The sequence below is a fragment of the Carcharhinus amblyrhynchos genome, chromosome 25, assembly GCF_965287045.1.
Source record: "Carcharhinus amblyrhynchos chromosome 25, sCarAmb.v2.hapA, whole genome shotgun sequence".
In the NCBI taxonomy this organism is placed as follows: domain Eukaryota; kingdom Metazoa; phylum Chordata; class Chondrichthyes; order Carcharhiniformes; family Carcharhinidae; genus Carcharhinus; species Carcharhinus amblyrhynchos.
This window is the reverse complement of record NC_137348.1, coordinates 17,107,779-17,133,701: the sequence shown is the minus strand read 5'-3', so window position 1 is coordinate 17,133,701 and position 25,923 is coordinate 17,107,779. Positions and strand designations below refer to the sequence as shown.

General features: G+C 43.9%; 1 protein-coding gene across 2 annotated transcripts in view; it reads left to right on the top strand.

The window, feature by feature from the left end:
• ralgps1 (Ral GEF with PH domain and SH3 binding motif 1) overlaps positions 1 to 25,923 on the top strand; it is a 710,183-nt gene that overhangs the window by 118,859 nt on the left and 565,401 nt on the right. For both annotated transcript variants that reach the window (XM_080211962.1, XM_080211961.1), the window contains exon 2: positions 766 to 876. The gene's annotated coding sequence lies outside the window, so the exon portion shown is untranslated. The remainder of the gene's footprint in view (positions 1 to 765; positions 877 to 25,923) is intronic.

The window sequence follows — 25,923 nt, the reverse complement described above, 5'->3', positions numbered from 1 at the left end:
GTGCTGACTCTCTTCTCTCTCTACAAGGGGTACATGGTAAAGAAACAGATAATGCTGGAAAATCTCAGCAGGTCTGACAACACCTGTAGAGAGTATTGAAATTGTTTTGATTTATTATTGTCATATGTATTGGCATACAGTGAAAAGTATTGTTTCTTGCGCGCTATACAGACAAAGCATTACTGTTCATAGAGAAGGAAATGCGAGAGTGCAGAATGTAGCTATGAATATAACACTACGTTCTGCACCGTCCCATTTCCTTCTCTATGAACGGTATGCTTTTTGTGTAGCGCACAAGAAACAATACTTTTCATTGTATGCCAATACATGTGACAATAATAAATCAAATTCAAATTTCTTCACAAATGCTGTCAGACCTGCTGAGGTTTTCCAGCATTTTCTGTTTTTGTTCCAATTACCCGTTGACTCACTAAGTTCTCAAACCCGCACTTGGTAAAAAGGAATCCGTATGGCTAACCTAAAACAGTTTGTAGCAAGCCATGCTTGGTATCAGTGCATCAAGTTGACAGTTGTGAGCAGTGTCGATGATGGGGAAATGTAGGCCTGAGATTACAGTGACCAAAACTTTTGGGAGACGATTGTGATGTCGTGGTTACAGAATAATGCTGATTTTGGAGAAAACTTTGCATCATTCCAAAGCAAAGTGTCAATGAAATGAGAGTATTCATCTGACTGAGATTGAAATCTGGATTCATTTAGACCCAAACAAACAATGCATGACATTCAGTGCTGTTCTATTTCCAGAACTGTGGGCAGACTGTACCTAATCCAGACTTGACTGTGACAGTCCCTCACCATCTCGCTGTTTGTCTCAACCATACAGATGTAACAAGCAAAACTGGGAGAAGAATATGGGTAAGTGCCAATGTGCCTGTTCTGAAGTAGACTGACAGGACTAAAATTGTCAGGTGAACGTGTGAAATATTTTTCATTGATCTATTGTTTTAAAGTGACCGGTTTATATGGCGGAACATAATCTGCTCTATTATGGGCCTAAATTAGTTTTTCCTCTAATATTCCACATCTACAAACATCCATTCCCTCCACCACTGACGCTCAGTAGCAACAGTGTATACCATCTGCAAGATGCACTGCAGCAATTCACCAAAGATCCTTAGACAGCTCCTTCCAAACCCACTGCCACTTCCATCTGGAAGGACAAGGGCAGTAGATACATGGGAACATCACCGCCTGCAAATTCCCGTCCAAGTCACTCACTGTCCTGACTTGCAAATATGTTGCTGTTCCTTCGCAGTCACTGGATCAAAATCCTGGAATTCCCTCCCTAACTGCATTATGGGTCAACCCACAGAACGTGGACTGCAGCGACTCATGAAGGCAGCTCACCACCACCACCTCGGGCAACTAGGGATGGGCAATAAATGCTGGCCAGCCAATGACAGCCCATGTCCTACGAATGAATAAAAAAAATCTTATAGTAGTTCTGTGCTTTTGACATTTCCCAATCCTTTAAGTGTTATCATCAGCTTTGGCCTCCCCCTACTATCCTCCTCTGCATCTGGACTGGGTACTTAGCAGTAACTGGCACCCATGGAATTATATCCAATCGTATGTCACTGTCTTCAGGAAGGGAGAGGGTATAAATAAGAGCATTTGGGAGTAATTGTGAGGTGGTATCCATTGTATGATTTAGTTAATAGAGGTGCTCAGCAGAACTCTTTTTCTCCAGAATATATAGCTCCTACTTCGAGAAATACAAGTTGTGTTTTCCATTCTGACCATTTATTCCACTGTTTCAAACTTGAGGGAAAATATGATGTAAATAATAGTTAGTCTGACTGAAAGAGAAGGAATTCTGCAACATCTCCATCCCCACTTCGATAGTGTTGAAAAGTAGCCTGCTACCTTCCATGAACAATGCTGCATCATCCCATTCCATTGGCACAAGAATCATTGATGTTCCATTTAAGTATTCATAGAATCCCTACAGTGCAGAAGGAGGCCTTTCAAGCCCATTGAGTCTGCACCAACAACAATCCCTCCCAGGCCCCATTCCCATAACCCCACATGTTTACTCTGTTAATCCTCCGACCCTAGGGTTAATTTAACATAGCCAATCAACCTAACCTGCACATCTTTGGGCTGAGAGAGGAAACTGGAGCACCCATAGACAACCCATGCAGATACAGGGAGAATGTCTGTGTGGAGGTTGCACAGTGACCTGAGGCTGGAATTGAACCCAGGTTCAGAAGTGCTAACCATTGTGTCACCTTGCCACCCGTGGTATTGCATTCGCTCGTGTGATATAGACTGCTATAATCTCCAGTGTGTGTTGTAGCAAATTCTTGAAGGATTCTGTTGACAGGATATAGACTCAACAGATTTGTTGTTCTGTTTATTCACTAGTGATAGAACCATAGAAAACTTATAGCACAGAAAATGGCCATTCAGCCCGTTGTGTCTGCACCAACTGAAAAAAAAGACTAGCTGCTCATTCTAATCCCATCTTCCAGCACCCAATCCACAGTCCTGCAGGTTATAACACTTCGGATGCAGATCCAGACACCTTTTCCATTGAGTTGAGGGATTCTGTCTCAACCATTAACCCAGGCAGTGAAGTCCAGACACCTGCCGCCCTCTGGGTGAGAATGTTTTTCCTAAACCACCCCAACCCCCCACCTCCTCCCCCCGCCCCACCCAATCCTTCTTTAAATCACCTTAAATCTGTGCATCTTGTTTCCTCTAACAGGGAGATCTGTTGGTAACTCTTCCTTGTTTATTTCAACTAGCCCCTGATAATTTTGTGCACCTCAATGAAGTCGCCCCTCAGCCGCCTCTGTCTTGAGGAAAATGACCCCTGCCTACCCAATAGGGCGCGCCACAGTGGTTATCACTGTTGCTTCACAGTGCCAGGGACCTGGGTTCAATTCCCGGCTCGGGTCACTGTTTGTGCAGAGTTTGCACGCTCTCCCTGTGTCTGCGTGGGTTTCCTCCGGTTTCCTCCCACAGTCCAAAGATGTGCAGGCTAGGTGGATTGGCCATGCTAAATTGACCCTTAGTGTCGGGGGGATTGGGAGGGTAAATGTGTGGGGTAGTGGGGATGGGACCTGGGAGGGATTGGCTCGATGGGCCAAATGGCCTCCTGCACTGTAGGATTCTATGATTCCATGATAATTCCTCATAGCTGCAATTTACAAGTCCTGGCAACATTCTTGTAAATCTCTGCACTCTCCCTAGAATAATTATGTTCTTCCTGTAATATAATGACCAGATTTATGTACACAATTCCAGCTGTGACCTAACCAGCAGTTTATGCAGTTTAAAAGATGAAAACACAGCAGGTAAACAAACTGATTCAGCAGTTATGCCTTTGTGAATTTTAAATAGCTATCTCTTTCCTATAACTCTTAAGTGTTTCTGTGTGATTGCATCCCTACAACCCTCTGATATTTGCACTCATGGCCTCTTCTACATCCCGGATTTCCATTATTAGCAGCTGTATCTCCACTTGTCAAAGTCCAAAACTCTGGAATTCCTTCCCTAAATTTCTCTGCCCATCTTTCCTTCTCTCGGACCCTCCTTCACAATCTACCTCTTTGAACAGTGACCTTTAGATCACCTGTCTGAATACCTCTTTAGGTGACTCAATGTCAGGTGTGGTTTGATTCAGTGAATCAATGTGGAATGATTTTATTACATTTAAGGTGCTATATATCAATGCATGTCATTGTTGTGTACATCTGCTTGTATATTTTGCCTCTGGGTGTTTAATGTTAAATTACGACAATCTGAATGCTTATTTTAGGTGCTTCAGAGTAGCTTCATGTTCACAATGCCCCCAATGGTATAAGTGCAACCAATCTGGCCGTCGACAGAGACAGTGGTGTAATGGTAATGTCAATGGATTGGTAACCCAGAGGCCCAGGCTGCTGTTCTGGGCTCATGGGTTCAAATCCCACTACAGCAGCTGGTAGCATTTAAAATTGATCAATAAATCTTTAGTACAAAGTAATGGTCATCATGATCATGGGTGGCACGGTGGCGCACTGGTTAGCGCTGCTGCCTCACAGCAACAGGGACCCGGGTTCAATACCTGGCTTGGGTCACTGTCTGTGTGGGGTCTGCACATTCTTCCTGTGTCTGCGTGGGTTTCTTCTGGGTCCTCCGGTTTCTTCCCACAGTCCAAAGATGTGCTGCTTAGGTGGATTGGCCATGCAAAATTGCCCCTTAGTTTCAGGGGAACTGGCTAGGGTAAATGCATGGGGTTAAAGGGGATAGGGTCTGGTGGAATTGTGGCTGGTGCAGACTTGATGGACCGAATGGCCTCCTCCTGTGCTGTAGGATCCTTAGATTCTATGATCAAAGACGTGTGGATTAGGTTGATTGGACATGCTAAATTGCCCCTTGGTGTCAAGGAGATTAGCAGGGCAAGTACATGGGGTTACAGGGATAGGACCTGGGTGGAATAAGAACATAAGAACATAAGAACATAAGAAATAGGAGCAGGAGTAGGCCATCTAGCCCTTCGAGCCTGCCCCGCCATTCAATAAGATCATGGCTGATCTGTCGTGGCTCAGTTCCACTTTCCCGCCCTCTCCCCATAACCCTTAATCCCCTCTCTTGTCAAAAACCCATCAACCCGCGTCTTAAAAATATTTAGCGAGGCAGCCTCCACCACTTCAACGGGCAGAGAATTCCAGAGATTCACCACCCTTTGAGTGAAGAAGTTCCTCCTCAACTCCGTTCTAAACCGCCCCCCCTTTATCTTGAGGCTGTGCCCCCTAGTCCTACTGTCTTTTTTGAGCGGGAAGAGTCTCTCCACCTCTATCCTATCCATCCCATTCATCATCTTATACGTCTCAATGAGATCTCCCCTCATTCTTCTAAACTCTAACGAGTACAAGCCTAGTTTATTCAGCCTCTCCTCATAGCTCAACTCCCTCAACTCCGGTATCAGCCTAGTAAACCTCCTCTGCACTCCCTCCAAGGCCAAAATATCTTTGCGCAGGTGCGGTGCCCAAAACTGCACACAGTACTCCAGCTGCGGCCTCACCAGTGCCCTGTACAGCTGCAGCAAGACCTCCCTACTTTTATATTCAATCCCTCTCGCTATGAAGGCCAGCATCCCATTCGCCTTCCTGACCACCTGCTGCACCTGCAAGCTGGGTTTTTGCGACTCATGCACAAGGACCCCGAGGTCCCTCTGCACCATCGCCTGCTGCAGTTTTTCGCCACGTAAGTAATAGTCCTTCCTACCATTATTCCTACCAAAGTGGATCACCTCACACTTGCCAACATTAAATTCCATTTGCCATTTCCTGGCCCATTCGCCCAGCCTATCTAGATCCTTCTGCAGACTCTCCACACCCTCCGCGCAATTTGCCTTTCCCCCAATCTTGGTGTCATCAGCAAATTTCGACACCATACACTCGGTTCCCTCCTCCAGATCATCTATATAAATGGTAAAAAGCTGAGGCCCCAGCACCGACCCCTGGGGCATTCCACTAGTCACCATCCGCCAATCCGAATAGCACCCAATTGAAACATCGAGATTAGGAGGAGTAGGCCATTCAGCCCTTCGAGTCTGCTATGCCGTTCATTTTGATTGTGGCTGATCATCAAATTCTGATCCCTCCCTTTCCCCACATATCCCTTGAACCCCTAGTGTTGTATACAATTTCTTCTTGGAAATCCAGGCAACATTTTTGCCTCGCCTGTTGTTGTCGGTCCAGGTTGATGGCCTGGATCAATCGAATGGCCGCCTCCTGCACTGCAGCGGTTCTATGCTTTTATGAATTGTTGTTTTTTAAAAAAAAAATCATCTGGTTCTCCAATTTCCTTTTTGGGAAGGGTATCTGCTGTCCTTACCTGGCATGGCCTACATGTGACTCCAGACCTGTAGCATTGCAGTAGACTCTTATAATGCCCTCTGAAATGGCCTAGCAAGCCACTCCATTCAAGGGCAAATGGGGGATGGGCAACAAATGCTGGCCCAGCTAGTGAGACCCAAGTCCCGTGGAAGAATTAAAAAGAATCAAGTCTTTGAACAGCTACTGATACCCAAAGATAACGTCATCTAAATCCAATTAGCTTCTAATATGCTTGACTATGGTTGGTTGCGTTGGGCCACGCAACAAGGAGGAAATTGAGGGATTTTTACAATGTGAAAAACATGCAGAGGTTGTATGATCAACCAGAGATTAAATTTTCTTTTTTTCAAAACAAGTCTTCACAATGTTCCCTCTTCGTTTTTGCTGGAACATGGTAACCTAAAGCACATGGTCAACAATTGTGTGTTATCGAGTATCGACATCCATTCAGTTGCTTTACAAGGGTACGAGGCACTGAAAAGATGTCAGTGAGACAGTTTTCATCAATGCGCGGTAAAGTGTTTTAAAGTATATTTATTAATGTTACAAGTAAGCGCACATTAACACTGCAATGAAGTTACTGTGAAAATCCCCTAGTCACCACACTCTGGCACCTGTTCAGCTATTGTTGGGTCCATTCATTTTGTTTGAAGAAAGGAGAGGACAGCGCTCATATGAATTTTAAAATGGTTTTCTTTTATTGAAAAGAACTTAAAGAATTAACATGACAGGAGCAGAAAGCGAGCTTTGAGACTGGCTTCACAGTCAGGCCCTCTATTTAAAAAAAAAGTACTGAAATGAGTGGAATCTAAGAACTAAACAGAACTTGTACACTCTAAAATCAAAATATGTTTCAACCCTTACCGCATTGTTGGAAGTGTTTTTTGCATGCTGTCTCCATCTAAAAAAGAAACAATCCTCGCAGCTGCTGCTATGGAAGACTGTTGTTTGCTTGCCCTGTGTACCCTTCAGGAATGCAGTCAATTTTAGCTAACCCATCATGCCTTCTGATTCTACATGTAGTCGAGTCAGCTCTAATTGTTCAGCTTACCAGAGTTAGTTAACCCCTACAGTCTAGCATTTAAAATGTAATTGCGCCTCAGCAGAAAGATCTTGAAATGAAATCTGTGTTGAATGAATCTAACAGTGCTACGCGTACACAGGATCCCATAGGTACACTGAGACTTTAGCGTGGTCAGTGCATCTAACCAACACATGTTTCAGACTATGGGAGGAAGCCAGAGCACCTGGAGGAAACCCACGCAGACATGGGGAGAATGTGCAGACTCCACAGACAGTGACCAAAGGCCAGGAATCAAACCTGGATCCCTGGTGCTGTGAGGCAACAGTGCTAACCACTGTGCCACACTATTTGGTTTCTGAATAAGATATATTTTCATATTTTATGTTTATAAGATGCTGAGGAAGTGGTTACTCATTATTTCTAAATCTTCTTAAGATGTCCAGCCTTTTTAGATGAGGCATCCTTGTAATTAGAATTATTTGGCAAGCACATGACAAAATGGGGGAGGAACCTGTCCCAACGAGCAGACTGAAAGCCCAGCAGAATGAATATGATTAATTGCTGGGTTGTAACGGATGGGAGAAGCAGACTGTTTCGGAGCTAGACACTACGAAAAGACATATGGCTAAAGAAATGCAATTTGCTCCAAAGTCATTCCTTGGACATGCACAACTTTCTTGTGGAGCTATTGAACATATCTTAAGAAAATTTCAGGAAAGCATCTGAGGCCCACTGTAGTAATCCTTTGCCTGCCCTCAGTGGGACTCTGTCCTATGCAGGAATTAAATTTGAAGATAGTCTAAGCCTTGGCCAGGGACATAGCTATTTACTGAATACTATATATACTTGGGTAAAGGTTTATCTCTCAAAACAAGTTCACTCTCTGATTCTAAGGGCCTTAAGAAACTATAATTTTTCATATACCTCACTGGGATTGAGATTTCAGAACAAAAATATGATCTCCAAACTGTTAATGATTCCATTGTAAGTGTATAAATACCAATGGAATAGAATAAATGTCAGATAATTAATGTGGATGTAATGTATATAGTTTGTAACATTATAAATGAACAAGGTTAAAGTCCATCAGGTTTATCTGGAATCATGAGCTTTTGGAGCACTGCTCCTTCATCAGATGAAGGGGCAGCGCTTCATTCCATTGCAGCACTGTGACAGTGATTAGCACTGCTGCCTCACAGCGCGAGGGTCCCAGGTTCGAATCCTGGCTTGGGTCACTGTCTGTGTGGAGTTTGCACATTCTCCCCGTGTCTGCTAGGTTTCCTCTGGGTGCTCTGGTTTCCTCCCACAGTCCAAAGATGTGCGGGTTAGGTGGATTAGCGATGCTAAATTGCCCCCTTAGTGCCAGGGCAGGGCTAGCTAAGGCAAATGTATGGGATTATGGGGATAGGGCCTGGGTGGGATTGTGGTCAGTGCAGACTCAATGGGCCTAATGGCCTCCTTCTGCACTGTAGGGGTTCTATGACTCTATGAAATCTGTTGGACTTTAACCTGATGGCGTGAGACTTCTTTCTGTGCCCACCCCAGTGCAACACCGACATCTCCATGTAAAATAAATGAACATTGGATAATTGTTACTAATTCCTTACTCTTGATGGTTTTTACTTCATTCCATTGTGGCAATTTTTCTTGGAGAGAGAACAGAGCCAACATTTCAAATCTGGATGAAACGTTGGTTCTATTCGCTCTCCATAGATGTTGTCAGACCTGCTAAGACTTTCCAACATTTTGTTTTTGTTTTGGATTCCAGCACCGGCAGTATTTAACATTAATTTTTCTTGGACTTCTGTTGGGCCTGAATCAAACTCGAATGTCAACCTGCCAAAAAATCATCCCTATAAAAGTTGATCCCCCATGACCTTTGGCCTAAAGAAATTGCCCCACACATTGGGCTTTTACGTGAATGTAGACGGTAAATTAGGTCAACACCCAAAACAGGATAAGAAACTGGGCAGGGACTTGAGCTGCAAAAAAGAAGCTTCTAATAACTATTTTTGTTAATTGTGCAGAAAATATTTTTGTTCAGATTTAATAACTTGGAAAATGTGTTAACTGCCAAGATTTGTTCTTCTCCTAAAACTAGCCCAAGTGAAGTAATGCATATTCCATAATTGAATGCACTCTGCAGTAGTTTCTCAGCTGAGTATGCACTGTGTGTGTGTGTAGTGGTGGGGGGAGTGTGTGTCTAGTGCCGTGGGGGGAGTGTGTGTCTCTAGTGCCGTGGGGGGGAGTGGAGTGTGTGTGTGTGTCTAGTGCCGTGGGGGGGGGGGGCGCGGTGGGGAAGTGTGTATGTGGTGCCGTGGGGGGGGGGGGGAGGGTGTGTGTGTGGGGTGGGGGGAGGAGGTGTGTGTGTGTGTGTGTGTGTGTGTAGTGCCGTGGGGGGTGCGGGGGTGTGTGTGTGTTGTATTGTTGAGGGGGGGTGGGGGCGGGGGGGTATGGGTGTGTGTGTGTGTGTGTGTGTAGTATCGTGGGGGCGGGTGTGTGTGTGTAGTATCGTGGGGGCGGGGGTGTGTGTGTGTAGTGATGTCAATGTGCGGCTGTCAGAGGTCGGCGAGTTGTTACTGTCCCTGAAAACTTGTTGCTGAGGACATCCCAGCGGAGCAATGACATGAGGTCTGCACTTCCTCTCCAGCACCTGCACCGTGGCCCCACGGGGGGGGAATTCTCAATCTGTTGGTGCATTACAGAATTGATTTAAGTCACTTTTTTAATCCCGGCCTCCAATGTCTGCTGCTTCCTGTAGACCTTGAATTGCTCTTGTACATATGTTCGAACTGTTGATATCTAACCCTGGATCCAATTGTCAGGAATGTTGAATAATTGCAGGCTTTTTTTCACTCTCCCTTTTCTTGACCAAATGTAATTGTGTATCAGTGGGGAATTTCTCTAAACCCGTCTGGAAAAAGTTTTCACTCGTTCCATAGGAAAGCTGTGCGTCCAAGGAATTTAGCTCTGATGTAAATTACATTTCTTTAGCCATATTCTTTTTTTCTCCAATGTCTAGTTCTGATTGCCTGGTTCTCCCATCCTTTCCTTCCCGACACTTGATCATTTTGATGTTGCTAGCTGTTCAGCCTGATTGTGAGGCTGGGTTTATATCCCATTAGGTAGTGCGTCTGCCAAAAGACTCCTAATTACAGGGATGGCTCATCTAAAAAAAGCTGGAAGCAATAGAAGATTTTAAAATAACTCATAAACACTTCCTAAGCATGTTCTAAATATATCCTGCTTAGCAAGTCGTAAAAGTTGATATGCCCCTTTTTTTTAAAAGCATTGTCTGGCTAACATTGCGCACTCTAATCTTGTCCAGTTTGCGTGGCACAGTGGGTTAGCACTGCTGCCTCAGAGCGCCAAGGAGCCGGGTTCGATTCCCAGCTTGAGTCGCTGTGTGGAGTTTGCACATTCTCCCCATGTCTGCGTGGGTTTCCTCTGGTTTCCTCCCGCTGTCTGAAAGATGTGCTATTTAGGTGCACTGGCCAATCTAAATTCTCTCTTGGTGCACCCGAACAGGTGCCAGAGTGTGGTGACTCGGGGGTTTTCACAGTAACTTCATTGCAGTGTTAATGTAAGCTGACTCGTGACACATAAATAAACTTAATATCTAAACTTAACTTAAAAAAAATAACTTGCAATCTGTGTTGTTTTCCGTGTGGGTAACTCTTTCAACTCACTGCACTTATTTGAACTCGGCGCTCAGAATCTAGGTCCTATTAGCACAAATCCCTTTAATGCCACAAGTTACCCATGTTTCTGTTTTAGTGAAAGTTCCCCACAGGAGTAATTCCATTTGTTTGACTTTTATTTTCTTTAAGCTATGTATGAACCCTCTGTTTCTTCAGAGGCTGGATGACCAAAACTTTGGTCATTAAATTGTTTCAACACCTACAGCTCGATATGTAAATACTGCTGCTTTTGCTATGGATTGAATTCCACTGTTCGCTGTAGCTTCTGAGTGGGGATCCTCAGTGCCTTTGGGGGAACCTGTCTCTCGCCACTTGGGAATTGACTCCATATGGAGTGTTACTTACGTGTGATTGCTGGACCAGGTATCAAACAGTGCTCGGCCTTTTGGATCTCTTGGGCACTTTATAAACTTGGAAAGCTGTAAATTGCAGCACACGGAGCTCATGTTTCTCAAAGCATTTAAAGCTTAATGACTTGTGCAGAGCCAAGCGTTCCGAAACATCATGTGGAAAAGTCTCCCCTGGCATGGAGACAGATAGTCTAAACAACGTTTTTAACCAGGCTGCTTTTTACAAGAGAATTCTTCACCTGTGTTTTAGCTATATACAATGCAGAAAGAGGCCTTTCAGCCCATGACACTTGTGCCAGCCACCAAGCACCTATCCATTCTAACCCCATTTATCAGCACTTGGTCCATACCATTGTATGCTATGGCGTTTCAAGTGCTCATCTAAATGCTTCTTAAACATTGATGTTCCCACCTCCCACCAATTTTTCAGGCAGTGCATTCCAGAATCCCACTACCCTCTGGGTGAAAATGTTTCTCCTCAAATCCCCTGAGAGTTTTATTTCTCTTTTACTGTTTTTGACTTTCCCTAATCATGTTCTTCAGACTCACTCCCAGCTCTGATTCATTCTACATGGCATCCAGCTGAAATCTCTCCACTCCTGTTTCAATTCCACTGGGCATCACCCATGATAATAATGTTCCTCTAACCGACTGCTGCCCTCAACTCCTCTCTCCAGCAGTTGACTCTCTGTATATCAGAGCTATTCTTGTCCTCCGCTTCATGTTGGCCTTTAACTCCACAAGAAAGTCAACGACTGTTGTTTTACTTCGGCCTTAAATTTTCTCCTCCTCGCCACAGCCCAGCCCCGAACACTGACTTGCCTCCCTCTGTTCACAATCCCTCTACAGAGTGGTAGCGGGAAGCCCCTGCCCCCTTGGACTGCCAGATGCCCAATGGGCAGTGCCAATGTGCCCCTGGGGTATTGGCACTTTGCCGCTTGGGCAGTGTTAGGGGGTCCAGGCTGGCACTGCCAAGGTGGCAATGCTCAGGGGGTGTCTACCCTCTCCCTTCACTCCAGCCAGGCAGGGCTATTAGCTCCCCGCTAGTGGAGAGATGTAGTAAAGCCCCACTGGAGTGAACCACTCCTGGTGGGTTTGGGGGGGGGGGGGGGGGGTGGGGTGGTCCTGGGCTTGCTAATTACATGTAAAATATATTAAAATGAGGATTTAAATTTATTCAGCGTCATGCCAATTTCTGACACGGAGCTGACGGTGCTGGAAATCTGGCTGCTGGAAACTCACGGAGGCTGTGATGTCCAGCGGGGAGCCTGTGCAACGGCCACTGCTTGAGTCTCCTGACCCACTGCGCAACAAAAACAGCAGAGCGGACTGGGAGAATCGCCCCTTCTATATCCCTCTCAACTTGCAGCACCTATCTCACCTGAATGCAGTTACATGATCAAATCTACTAACAAAGGGTTCACTATTTTCTTCTCAAAGGCTTTTCCTGCCTCATTGAGGTTGAATGCTAACTCTGCAACCTCTTATTTCTCCCCGTACCATGCCATTATTTCCCTCTTCCTCATGGACATCATCTCCTCTGATCTAAACGTCCATCCTCCTCATCATTAGCAACACTGTAATGGCAGTGTGCTCAGGATATATTATGTCAAAATTTGTCTGGTGGTACCTCCCAATCCCGTGACATCGAGCACAGAGGGCAAAGGCAGCGTGTGAATGGGAACGCCGCCTCCCAAATTCCTTACCCCGTCTGTCACCATCTCACTTTGGATGGGAATCGCTGTGCCATTGAGCGTCACTGGGGCACAATCCTAGAATTTCTCATCTAACAGCACGGGGGAACTGCCTTCACCACCCAGCCTGAGGAGGTTTGAGAAGGTGGCTCGTCAGCACTGTCTCAAGGGCAATCTATGATTGGACAATAAATGCCGGCATTATTGAGGGAACCCACATAGTGAGAAATTTTTCAAGAACAGATCTTCAAAGATGTGCAGGTTAGGTTGATTTGGCTATGCTAAATTGCCCCTTAGTGTCAGGGAGATTAGCAGGGTAAATATATGGGTCATGGGGATAGGACTTGGTTGGGACTCTTGCTGGTACAGGCTCGATGGGCTGAATGGCCTCCTTCTGCATTGCTGGGGTTCTATGATTCAATGCTATGAAAGTTGATGTGAATTCCTCCACAATATGCACATCATGTGGAATGAATTTAACGGTAATTTTTAATTCGCTTAATGTGGCTGGAGATTACGCAGCAAAATGATGTAATCATATGATGTGATTATAGGCTTATTTTGCAAACTCACTAATCCGTGCGTATGCTCTTTTGATTTGACACTATTGCCTTGAGGTCAGATTGTCTCGTGCAAAGTATTGATGCAGCAGTTAGGGATGGTTTTTCACCAAATGAGCTCTTTGTTAACACCAGGTTCAGTGTTCTGTTTATTTATCTAAAATTACAAGTTCGGATGTTAGACTGAGAAATTTGAGAGCTGAATGCAAGGTAATAGTTGGGAATTTGCAATAGCAATGTTGGCAAAACCATCAATATTCACCACTGCTAATCCTCTGAAGCTGATAAGCTCTGGGGTCTGCACTTGTATAATTGAATCACTATAGTGCAGAAGGAGGCCATTCGGCCCTACGATCCTGCACCAACAGAAATCCCGTCCAGTCTCCTCCTGCAACCCCACATATTTACCCTGCTATTCCCCCCTGACACTAATGGGCAATTTAGCATGGCCAATCAGCCTAACCTGCACATCTTTGGAGTTTAGTACGAAACCAGAGCACCCAGAGGAAACCCATGCCAGCACGGGGAGAATATGCAAACTCCACACAGTGACCTGAGGCTGGAATTGAACTGGGTACCTTGACACAGTAGTGCCATCCACCCTGAGACCATGCTGTCCAAATGTAGAAATCCAAAGATTGTAGAAATATAGAAAAACTACAGTACAATACAGGCCCTTCGGCCCACAAAGTTGTGCAGAACATGTCCCTACCTTAGAGATTAATAGGCTTACCTATAACCCTCTAGCTTACTAAGTTCCATGTGCTAATCAAAAGTCTCTTAAAAGATCCTACAGAAATATTCAAAAAAGGCCCTATTGTGGTCAAGGATTCCAAACTACTTCACAGTTGAAGTCCCCCCAAAACTGCAATCAAATAGAAATCACTGAATGGATGAAAACTAGCCCATTTATACATAGTCTCATTGTAAGACTGTTGAAAAAATTATTCTGTGTTGAGTAAGATACAACTGGTTTTCAACGGTATATTAAGCTCGTTATTTCTGTACTGTCTTGTGACAAATGTTACATTTGTCTGTTAAATTTCTCAATTTTTAAATTTTTAAAATATATTTCACTTTCTCCACATAAATATTCTTATCATTTAATTCATCCTCTGTAAAATTATCAAAGAGAAAAGTTGTGTGTTTTACGTTCTGGTTTACCGTTCATGGGAATACTTAAATGTGGTTGGCTGTTTAGCTGGCTGGATCACATCAGCGTTGCTGGATGCCTGCAGATCTCGGTCTTGGTCTCAGATTCAAACAGACATTGTTAGTTTGTAATTTTTTTTGTCATTCATGATTGCTGTCATAAATACTTGCCTGAACACTTTACAGCAGAAGGCTTCTAACAAAACAAATTCTGATCAGTCGGACTAAGGGAGAGTTGTTAGTCTAATTAACCAGGGAAAATTATTCACTGCCCAGAGCCAAGCAAACAGTCATTTGTTCAAGATTGAATTTGCAAAGTGCTAAAGAAACTGTGATACATGTGGTCTTCAGCAAGTGTTCCTTACAATTGCCATAAATTGTTTTAGTTGAAAATGAAGAAAAACTATTTTTAGTCCTGTGTTGTGCACAGCCATGGAAATGTTAAGGAATGGGAATGAAAAGTACAGTGCACTTTAGCTCAAAAACTTTGCTAGGTACCAATTGTTATATAATTTCTAACTGCAATATGTTTTGCATAACTATTCTGTGTAGAGGTTTTCAGTAATTTTACCCCCCCCCCCCCCCCCCCCAGGTCTATAAAGAAATCCTGCCAATGCTAAATAAATAGGAACTGCATTTGTTTTGAAGGGAACTAGTGGGAAAGGATGGACAATATAAGCAGGATGAACAGAGGTGACAGTTGTCTGTTGTCCTTACCATGATTCCTGTACAGTTTCACTTTTTTTATCATTTCCATAAGTCATTTTGAAAAGACATCCATAATGTGCCACGCTGGATGGAATACTGGGAGTAGGGACAAACAGTTCCTTTTTGGATTGGCAGAGTATGGTTTGTAGAGTGCTGCAAAGATTGGGACTTGGATCTCGGCAGGCAGCTCTGAGATGATGGTATAGTGGTAATGTCATAGAATCCTATAGTCCAGAAGGAGGCCATTTGGTCCATCAAGTCTGCACCGACCACGATCCCACCCAGGCCCTATCCCCATAACCCCAGGTATTTGCCCTAACTAGTCCCCCGACAAGGAGAATTTAGCATGGCCAATCCACCTAACCCACACATCTTTGGACTGTGGAAGGAAACCGGAGCGCCCGGGGGAAGCCCACGCAGACATGAGAATGTGCAGACAGTGACCCAAGCCGGGAATCGAACCCAGGTCCCTGGTGCTGTGAGGCAGCAGTGCTAACTATTGTGCCACCGTTTAAGTGAGGGGACGAGGACACAAGACTTACAGGGGCATCGGTATTGAGGTTTAATTGTGGAGGAGGTGCTGTTACCTATCCCTACTGATTGTGGCCTGTATGTGAGCCAGAATGCAAAAAGAGATGTCAAGTACCAGTGGCCCACGCTCTCTACAGGGTTACAACCTTCATAGGAACCAGTCTGCAGCTTCCAATGGATTCATAGATCCAGGTTTTGCCAGGTTGTAATATTGAAGGACCACAGAAAGGTATTGTGTTTGGTTTATGGAGGATTTAGAAACAAACTAGCAGCAGTAATTCCACTTGGGCCATCTCTCCTAGATTTTTCAGGGCAAGTCTGTCTCTTGATTCGGGGGCTGTTTTCCCTCCCAAACTCTGTCCAGTAGCTCTCATTCCTCACTGTTTTTCACCCTGCTGAACACACCAGCTGCAGTCTTTTTCTGTAAGATCCTTATCTGTGTCCGTCACTCTAGCGCTCTCTTTGGGAATCTCTCTTTTTTGTTTTTTCTCTTTCTCTTCCTCTCCCTTCCTCCCTGTGGGCCATGCTCGCCCTCTCTTGCCCTCTCACTCTTTTGCTCATGGAATTCCGCCTGAAAATGTGTCTCAAAAACAGTTACGATTTTCTGCTGCACCTTTAGCCAAGATGACCTCCCCAATGTCGTCAGTGTCAAGTCATGGTCCTAATTAAGGGATTGAGGGAATTTAATTGACAGTCCAAAGTAATTTACCTGTTTTTTTTCTTAAGGTCTTGAGATTTGGCAAGACAAATCAGCATTTTCACAATGAAGGAGTTTGTTTATCTGGTGTCTGAAAACGCAGTAAGACTAAGTGTTTATCCTCTTGAGCGATGAGATGGTTTAATCTACAAAACTGCCAGATAGTTCTGAGGAGCCGTTTTAAGTTCCAGTTCGTTTATTTTTGAAATGGGATCTTTCAAAGATTGATTGCTGGTGCAGGCTCGATGGGCTGAATGGCCTCTTTCTGCACTGTATGGATTTTATGATCATTCAAATATTGTGTCAGGACAGTTTGATTCTTGGATAATAAGGAAATGGGATTAGGGTGAGAAAGTAGAGTTGAGCTGGATGATTAGCAGTGTAGCTTGTCTTGACCATTTAACTTGCTCGTCTTACTGTGATGTTCTTGTGTTTTAACCTGACTTCTCTGCAGTTTGCCAACATCACGGTGCCCTCGGTTCAATGATCTGTAAAGGGTGGCTTTTTAAGTGTTATGACCCCAGCTATTAATGCCAGACAAGTCACGGTGGAACTGGGCCTGTTAGACCCTAACTTCTATTTTGCTCAGTGGCTACCTTTCACTTAACTAAACTGCGTCACAGGAGTCTGCTGATGAACTTTTCATAAAAGAGTAAAACACTTATTAAAAGATGAATGACGTTACATTACTGTGTTGAGGTTTTGAGGTTGAGCTGAGGTTTTGGTTAGGTGGTGCAAAGATACTCTGCTACCACATGTAGACTCTGTTTATAGTACAGTTAGCTATGTTAGTGCTATATTTTCATCATCTTAGCTTCATAATAATGTACAAAGTTTAAAGCAAGATCACAGGATTGAGTGAAAGTCAGAAACTAGATAAAGAGCAAATGGAAGTTTTGGATTTGTTGTTATGTGCTGTGCCTGGGGTTTACTCCAACAGGGGGGATAGGTTACTATCCAGATGCCCAGTGTCACATAGAACTTGCAGTCGGACATTCTCTCTTCCACCTTCTTCCATCAGGAGGAAAATACAAAATTCTGAAGTCATGTACCAACTGACTCAAGAACAGCTTCTTTCCTGCTGCCATCAGACTTTTGAATGAACCTCCTTGTATTAAGTTGATCTTACTCTATACCCTAGCTATGACTGTAACATTACATTCCACACGGTCTCCTTAATAACAAATCCAAAACTTCCATTTGCTCTTTATCTAGTTTCTGACTTTCACTTCTCTATGTATGGAATGCTTTGTCTATATAAGGTGTATAAAACAATACTTTTTACTGTAACCCAATACATGTGCCAATAAATCAAATAAAATCCCTAACATGTTGCTTCCTTCCTAATCCAGACTCTTAATCCCTTACTGCCATTCCTTGTATGCATGATCATATCACAAGGAATTTTATTTTCACATTCCCCCAAAATTCATCCATCCAACCTTCCTGATCATCTTTGCTGTCATACATGTAGTTGCTGGGATGTGTTGGGTTCTACATTCTATCATCACTGGTCATTCTATCCATTACCATGTCCTTGTCCCTTGTAACTCCTTGCCTGGATTGCTGCCATTTGCTTGCCGTTGAAGCCCTTCCCTGCTTTTACATGGCTCCTCGAATTCAATCCCTTTTAATCGTATTTATTTATTAGCGTTGTCACAAGTAGGCTTGCATCAACACTGCAATGAAGTTACTGTGAAAATCCCCTAGTCGCCACACTCTCCGGCGCCTGTTCGGGTACTCTGAGGGAGAATTTAGCATGGCTGATGCACCTAACCAGCATGTCTTTCAGACTGGGAGGAAACTGGAGCCCCTGAAGGAAACCCACACAGACACGGGGAGAACGTGCAGACTCTGCACAGACAGTGACCCAAGCTGGGAATTGAACCCAGGTCTCTGGCGCTGTGAGGCAGCAGTGCTAACTATTGTGTCATTGCACCACCCAGTTCCGATTATCTGCCCTCTCCTCCCCTCAGCCATTTCTTTGTTTTGAATATAATGGATTTTTATTTTGACCCGAGTGCTTTCCAAGCTGTGCTATTGCTGTGTACGTGCAGCTTGTATTTGGTCAAGTCAACATGAGCATCAAAATTTCAGGTCAAGGGGGTACCACCAGAAGTTGGAGTCCCAGCGTGAATGTTGCAGGGTCTTTAAAAATAGAAATGCCACAGTTGTATCTGTGTCCTGGGAACTTGAATAATTAAATTCCAAAGTCAAAAGTTCATTGTCAGAATAGGATATAAAGGGATTTTGGTTAGCTGACAGTTTGTAATATTCATTCTGAGAGGGTGGGAGTTGGAGGGAACCATATGGTTGAGTTGCAGCAGGTAAATCAGGTTTAATTCTTAATCATTTCCAGTAGGTTCGATTCTCTGGACTCATCCGTGAACCGATTAGTCGTGAGCTCTCATCAACTGAGTCACTTTGTCAAATTCAACTTCAGTTAACATTCCTTCTGGCCTCAGATGTCAAACGGGGGTGAGGGTGTCTGAGATCAGAAACAGTCCTGTGGCACACAATTAGCCAGGACAAAATGTCTGTCCATTTTGGACTGAGAAGGAATGCACAAATGATCAACTCTTAAAACTTATAAACCCAGGAAGAGGAATGGCTGCTGTGACAATGATAGTTTCCCCCACTGCACCACTCCAAAAATATCAGCTGGGGGAATTTAAATTCTGTTAATAAATCACAGTAACAGCGACCATGGGAGTATCATCGATTGTTGCGTGTGATTCTGGTCACCAGGCTACCAGGTAGATGTGGATGCTTTGAGAAGGTGTTTTACAAAGAAGCTTTACTAGAACATTGCCTGGGTCAGGAGGGTTTGGATTACAAGCAGTGGTTGGATAAACTCGGTTTGTTTTCACTGGGAAGACAGAGGCTGGAGGGTGACCAGATAGAAGTCTGCAAAATTGAGAGGCAGAGATAGGATGGATAGTCAGCGGCTTTTTCCCAGGATGGAAGGGTCGACTACCAGAGGGCACAGGTTTAAGGCGAGAGGGGTAAGTTTAGGGGAGATGTGCAGGTAAAGTTTTTCTTGGAGTGTGGTGGGTGACTGGAATGCACTGCCATTGGAGGTGGTGGAAGCAGGCACATTAGCAATGTGCATCTTGATAGACACTTGAACGAGAGATGAACAGAAGGATAGAAATGGCAGAGGCTTGATGGGCTGAGGGACCTGTGTATGCTGTTTTGTTCGTTGTTGTAAAATAAGCCCATCTGTTTCACTAATGCCCTTTTTAGGAAGGAAATCTTGCCATCCTTACCCAGTCTGGCCTACATGTGACTCCAGACTCTCAGCAAAGTTGTTGACTCTGAGCTGCCTGGCAATCAACTCAGTTCTAAGGTAACTGTGGGTGGGTATCAAAAGCTGGCCTTGCCAGCCAGGCCCACATCCCATGAAAGAATAAATTGCTGTGAAAGAATATGTCTTTTAAAAAGGCATTGTGAGGGTTGACTGAGCTTATGCGGGTGATGTGAATCCCTTACTCTCCCCTGCAGCTTTGTGCACCAGAAAATGAAAGGAGGGAATCCTGCAAATACCCTGATATGTGCGATTGGCAAGTGTGTGTTCTTGCTCACTATACGTATGAAAAGGAGTGCAGAACATAGTGTCGCCGCGTGTGCCCATAAAACAGCTCTGAACAAAACTTATTAATACTTTTTATGTGGCGTATGGGCAGCACAGTGGCACAGTGGTTAGCACTGCTGCCCCACAGAACCAGGCACCCGGCTTTGATTCCTGGCTTGGGTGACTGCGGAGTTTGCATGTTTTCCCAGTGTCTGCGTAGGTTTCCTCCGAGTGCTCCGGTTTCCTCCCACTGAAAGACATGCTAGTTAGGTGCGGTGGCGATGCTAAATTCTCCCTCAATGTACCTGAACAGGTGTCGGAATGAGGATTTTTACAGTAACTTCATTGCAGTGTTAATGTAAGCCTACTTGTTACTAACAAATGAACTTTAATTTTAACATCTAATTTCTTGCATTTCATTTTTAAAATAAAATCATCAGTTTTGTCTAGTTATTAGTTGTGTTAGGTTATTGACACCGTGTAAATTAGCTCACCGTGCTAGGTAACCAGAAACTGGCTGTTGGGGTTTATAACAAAACCAGGCAGCCAATGGTTACAGCAATGTCAGTTTAACCTGTTACATAGAATTTACAATGCGTCATTACCATTATTCACATTCATGTTATTGTCCTTGATGACAGATACAAATAGTGATTGGGCAAATACGATGCTTGTTTTTATTTTTGCTACTTTTCAGGACTTTTATTCCAAGCAGAAAACCCAGTTTAAATTGAATCTAATTCACAGTCCCCATGTGCCAAATTTCCTTAGCATCCTGACAAAGGAGAGGTGTAATGCTTCACCTTAGCCAAAAGACTGAGATGGCTTTGAAAAATTGCATCAGGTACAGCTTCGGTTCAGTCTCATTGGCCGCCCTGCTCCTTTACTCTACCCTAGCTTGGGGAAACCACCAACACAGACATCCGCACACACCCCGCTGTGTAATGGGCTAGCCTTGTCACTTACCTGATCATGCTTTCACCCCCTACTTGTTGGTTTGCTTTTGCGCTCGCCCTCTCCTGTGAGTCAGATGTTGTGGTCCCGAGCCCCATTCAGCACTTGAGATGTGCGTTCAATATTGGTGGAGTGCTGCACAAGCAGACATTAAACTGAAGCCCTGTATGAGAGCTTCCTGAGCAGAGGAATGTGCTGGTGCCCTGGCCAGTATTCTATCCGAAACCAAATTAGCTGGTTAGTCACCTCACTGTTGGCTGGTGATGTGGTGCTGTGTTTCATGTGGAGAATGGCCACCTGTCCATATGGAAGCAGTGATTGCCATTTTTCTTTTTTAAAAAAAGCCCTTTGTATGAGAACTGTTATTGAAATGATCCGGAAAGATGTGATAAGGCAATATATCAATGCAGATCTTTCTTTACTATTCGCATATAATATATTTTAGGAGGAATCCTAATCACAACCATTAAAACTATATCAGTAACCTGTGACAAAAACAGCAAATTGTGGAAATTCTCAGCAAGTCAGACAATATCTGTGGAGAGTAGACAGAACAGATGCAAAGCAATAGCTTGAATCTCTCTCCACAGATGCTGTCAGACCTGCTGCGATTTTTCCAGCATTTTCTATTTTTGTTTTGGACTCCAGCATCCATAGTATTTTGCCTTGATCAATAACCTGTGCTTCTGAATTTAAAGTGAAAGTTTATTTATTAGTGTCACAAGTAGATTACTATGAAAATGAAGGTAGTGTGAAAATCCCTGAGTCGCCAAACTTCAGTGCCTGTTTGGGTAATTGGGGGAGAATTTAGCATAGCCAATGCACTTAACCAGCACATCTTTCGGACTGTGGGAGGAAATTGGAGCACTCAGAGGAAACCAGCACAGACATGGGGAGAATGTGCAGACTCCACAGACCATGACCCAAGTCAGGAATTGAACTTGGGTGCCTGGCACTGAGGCAGCAGTGCTAACCACTGTGTCACCTTGCCACCCATTAAAGAATTAAACGTAGTTCAACTGTTTAAAACAACGAGTTTTTATTCAGTGAAATCAATGACAATTGTTTGTTCCCCATGAGCAATATTTCTTTTTGTAGAGGTTCAAATCTGTTAACTCAGGCTGATTTGATACGAGTCAGTTGTGTGTTGCTGGATTGATGCCCAGTTCTTTTGCTATCTCTCTTGTACCTTCTTTATTATTAGTGTCGCAAGTAAGGCTTACATTAACATTACAATGACGTTACTGTGAAGATCTCCTGGTCGCCACACTCTTGTTTGGGCACAAGAGAAAATTTAGCATGGCCAATGCAGCTCTCCATCAAGTTGCTGACATCTCAAGGCTGCAACCTCCCCATATGTCTCGAGTTTAAAAATAAGATGCAGCGCTGTTGCTTTTAGTTCCTCTCTGAAGGGGCCCTTGGGGAAAAGACACTTGACCTTTTTAGAAAGAGGAATCATCAATAAATACTCTTTACTTTTTGAGGAATGCACGCACACGGATATGCTGAAAGTTCCGACATGTTTGTCAAAGATGTGTAATATTATTTTTGTGGTGAAACATTACCTTCACCAAGGAAATTGTTTCTCCGTGTTGTTAGACACTGAACTTAGTAAACACGGCAGCCAGCTTTTTCTGGTGCTGCTGCGGTGAAATGAAATATGTTCTGGGTTACCGTTGAAGTGGTCAGTGTTTAATAGGTGGGGGAGCAGCACTGTAGGTGTTCCTCCGCACACGGACTACAATGGATTCGAGAAGGTGGCAGATCGTCAGCAGGACAATATGGGATGGACAATAAATGCTGGCCTTGCCAGTGCAGCCCATATCCTGTGAATGAATAAAAATAAAACTAATAGTATCTATGAAATCAGTTTGTGCTTTAAAATCCTATCAGACTGAAGATGAGTAGCAATTGTTCATTTACTTTCTCTCTTGGCTCTACTGCTGCTTACACATGGACAGAGTGGTTAGTGACTTTTTGCCAGGGTTTCCTCTGCACCTTTAATTTGAGATTTTCTGTGCAGGAGCTTTGGAATGATTCTTCCTCATAATGGAGCATAACAACTTTATATTTTTAGACTCTCCTCTTAAACACAAAGCTAGAATGGTTTTTATCTGTTCCCAGGGCGTTACTTTGGGTCTCTGGATTATTGTCCAATGGCATTCTGACCAGTGCTGTTCTTCCATTGACTGTTTCTCTTCCATTCACTGTTTCTCTTCCATTCATTTCATTTCTTTCCTCTTCACTTTTTTTCCCTTGCTTGTCCCTTATCTCTGTTTCTTTTGTTAATGTTTTATTGACTGTGTTGTGTGCTCAGCTGATTTCACAAATGGTTGAACTTTACCGCTGGAATTCTATCACCCCACCCACTATGGGAATTGGTGCGGGCAAGGGGCAGACAGTAGGAAGGGCCATTGACCTCAGGCAGGATTTTCTGGTCTCCGGTCGAATGAGGCAGTAAAATGCTGCCCTAGCTATTTACTGATAACATCAAGATGTACATGTATACAGGACATAGCCCAAACTATATGCTAACTCCATGTTTGCTTCTATGAGGTCGCTGTCCACCCCATAACTTCAATACAAAAGTGGGGAGGTTTTGCTTCAGTGCAGAGCACTACTGAGACCACATCTGGAGTACTGTGTACAGTATTGGTCTCCTTTTTATGTAAGGAAGAATGTAAGTGTGGAAGTAATTTGGAGAACATTTACTAGACAAATACATGAAATGGGAGGGTTGCCTTATGACGAAAGGTTAGACAGGCTAGGCTTGTATCTGCTGGAGTTTAAAAGAGTAAGAGGTAACTTGATTGAAATATGAAATCCTGAGGGGTCTTGACGGTGGATGTCGAGGGGATGTTTCCTCTTGTGGGAGAATCTAGAACTAGGGGTCACTGTTTAAAAATAAGGGGTTACTTATTTAAGAGCGGGATGAGGAGAAAATGTTTGAGCGTTGAATCTTTGGAACTCTTCTTCAAAAGGTGTTGGAAGCAGAGCCTATAAATATTTTAAAGGCAGAGCTGGATGGGTTCTTGATGAGCAAGGAAGTGAAAGGTAGTCGGCGGGAAGGTGGAGTTGAGATTACAATCAGATTAACCATGATCTTATTGAATGGCAGAGCAGGCTCGAGGGGCCGAGAGGCCTACTCCTCCATGTCCATAAGACTCTAGTTTCAGATCATATGTCTTATCACACTTAATAATGCCACAGTATTTCCAGTCCCACGTTAACCCTTGCCGTGGCAGATATCCATGTTCTACACTCACAAGATTTGCCTCACCTTGTCCTCTTCCCTTTCTTTCGGCTGGAGTTTTTCCATCACCAAATATAAAGATTACTATTTCAGACCTTAGTGGTGATGAACCTGAGATTTACTTAAAAGAACATACCTCGTCAACCCTGACGTGACCTGCCATAGGAGGGTGCTGTTGCAGTGGTATTGTTGCTTGGCTAGAAATCCAGAGACCCGAGTTCGAATCTCACCATGGTGAAATTTGAATTCAATAAGAATCTGGTTGGCACAATGGCAAAATGGTTAGTACTGCAACTTCACAATGCCACGGTCCTGGGTTCAATTCCAGCCTGTTTATTTGGCTGAACTATAACTAGAATGATGAATTGGTTGCTAGGAGACCACAGCGTAGCATGCAAGGCCATATTGTGGTAAGTGTTTGATATGTGAGAATCCAGACAATTGCAGAGAGGAGAGGTCAACAACTGGGACATTTGGTAAACAGCTCATTCTGGCATCAGCTTGGTGGGATGCAGAAACAAACTTGTGAAGTCCAAGGTAGCACAAGAGGGGTGGCGATAGCCGAGTGGTGGTATTGCTAGACTCTTAATCCAGGAACTCAGCTAATGTTCTGGGGACCTGGGTTCGAATCCCATCACGGCAGCTGGTGGAATTTGAATTCAATTTAAAAAAAAATCTGGAACTAAGAATCTACAGATGACCATGAAACCATTGCCAATTGCCAGAAAAACCCATCTGGTTCACTTATGTCCTTTAGGAAAGGGAATCTTCTGTTCTTACCTGCTCTGGCCTACATGTGACTTCAGAGCCACAGCAATGTGGTTGACTCTTAAAGTGCCCTCTGAAATGGCCCAGCAAGTCATTCAGTTAAAGGGCAATTAGGGATGGGCAATAAATGCTGGCCAGTCAGTGAAACCCATGTCCCATGAATGAATATTACAAAAAATAGAATCTGTTCCTTCTAAGTGAAGACAGATTCACTCAGGATGGGTGAAAGTCAATTTTCCACACAGATGACCCTCAAAAAAAAAGAGGCACGTGTATTAATTGCTCACCATTTATGGTAATAATACTGAATGTTGTCTAAGAACAGTTTTTGTTTTTCATAGTGTGTTGCTCAAAACCACTTAAGCCTGAGTCACGTGGAGGATTTTTTGTTGCGGGACTAACAACCCTTTGTTGTGACCTGTAACATGGGAAGCTAACTAAGAAATAGCAATCAACCATTTACAGAATCTTGAAGTCAACAAAAACACTTGTGATTTTAAACAAGCCAGGAATTTTTTTTCTAATCTATTGCAAAAATGGCCCTTTAATCTGATCAGCTTTATCATGTGACTACACTCCGTGTCCTTTGTCTTTTCAAGGCACAGTGGTTAGCACTGCTGCCTCCCAGCATCAGGAACCTGGGTTTGATTCCTGGCTTGGGTCACTGTCTGTGTGGCGTTTGCACATTCTCCCCGTATCTGCATGGGTTTCCTCCAGGTGCTCTGGTTTCCTCCCCCAGTCCAAAGATGTACAGATTATGTGGATTGGTCACACCTAGTTGTCCCTTAGTTTCCCAAAACATGGTGGTTAGGTGGATTAGTGGGGTGAATAGGCCTGGATAGATGCTCTGTTGGAGAGGTGGTGCAGACACAATGGGCTGAATGGCCTCCTGTTGTGCAGGGTTATGGGGATTGGGCAGAGGGACAGGCCAGATAGGATGCTTTGTCAGAGTCTTCTTTCTCTACACCCTAGCTATGACTATAACAATATTCTGCACTTTCCTTCTCTATGCACAGTATGCGTTGTACAGCATGCAAGAAACGATACTTTTCACTGTATAGTAGTACACACGACAATAATAAATCAAGTCAGTGCAGACTCAATG